Raw genomic sequence first — 1,061 nt, 5'->3', positions numbered from 1 at the left:
ATTTTGTTATATATTTTATAACATAGTTGAGAACCATCCTTAAAGTTAGGTATAAAAAAATCCTGAAACCTAAAAATGTATTGGTGATTAAAAAAAAACAAAAACACATTGTTTTAGCCTTTTCATGTCTATTCTTGTCATTTTAGTCCTGGTGTCCTCTACAGAGGACATAGCATAACATGAATATAATATCATTTTTCAAAAATGTCATTTTACCATTTTTTTTCTTATGCTCTAAACAATGTAATGACATCAAAAAATACTAAATTCACAAAGCTTTTTATTTCTGGTTCTCAGGAGGATATATATATATATATATTTCTTGTAAGCAACTTTCTTGATCAGAATCAACAGTCTTTTATTAGTAAATAAAGTACATGCTTTACCAAACCCCAGTACATGCTTTTCCTCTTTTCATCATCAGGATGTAAAAGGATATAAATCAAGATATTAATATGCAAGGATATAAATGGTCTGATGGTCTTTACACAAGTTAGTACTTCTAACTTTCACAGCAAAATGACAACAGTAAAAAAGAAAGTTGGATTATCTTGTAGGGCCAGTGGGGAGATTCCTCAGGGCACATCTATATCTATATCTCTCTATATATATGTATATGTGTGTGTGAGAGAGAGAGAGCTGTGCTTCCAGTGTCATCTTGGGCCCCCTGGACTCTTCCAGCATGACACTACCAGTGGCTCTCTCCTCACTAGGCCCTGTACTTCAGGCTTTACTCACAAAAGAGCTTTTCACACTGTGCATTTATTTTTGCGAGATGGTTACCATCACTTTCAACCATTTAATGAGAACCAGGGTTGGGATGGTGGCTCTCACGACCAGTGCTGAGTGCTGGGTAGATTACTTCCCAATGGTAGTCCAATACTGATTACAAATCACATGACGAAATCTGAAGTTAGTACCATAACCTGGATTACTCATATTAGGTAATGTATTCTGATTACTTTTAGATTATTTTTGACCTGACTTATCACATAGACTTAAATGGAATTAAGGTGTACCATACTAATAAAAAAAATAAAAAATAAAAAAATAAAAAAAAT

Source organism: Sinocyclocheilus anshuiensis, unplaced genomic scaffold, assembly GCF_001515605.1.
Source record: "Sinocyclocheilus anshuiensis isolate Anshui unplaced genomic scaffold, SAMN03320099.WGS_v1.1 scaffold516, whole genome shotgun sequence".
NCBI classification, from domain to species: domain Eukaryota; kingdom Metazoa; phylum Chordata; class Actinopteri; order Cypriniformes; family Cyprinidae; genus Sinocyclocheilus; species Sinocyclocheilus anshuiensis.
The sequence above is the reverse complement of the archived record's forward strand: the minus strand, read 5'-3'. Positions refer to the sequence as shown.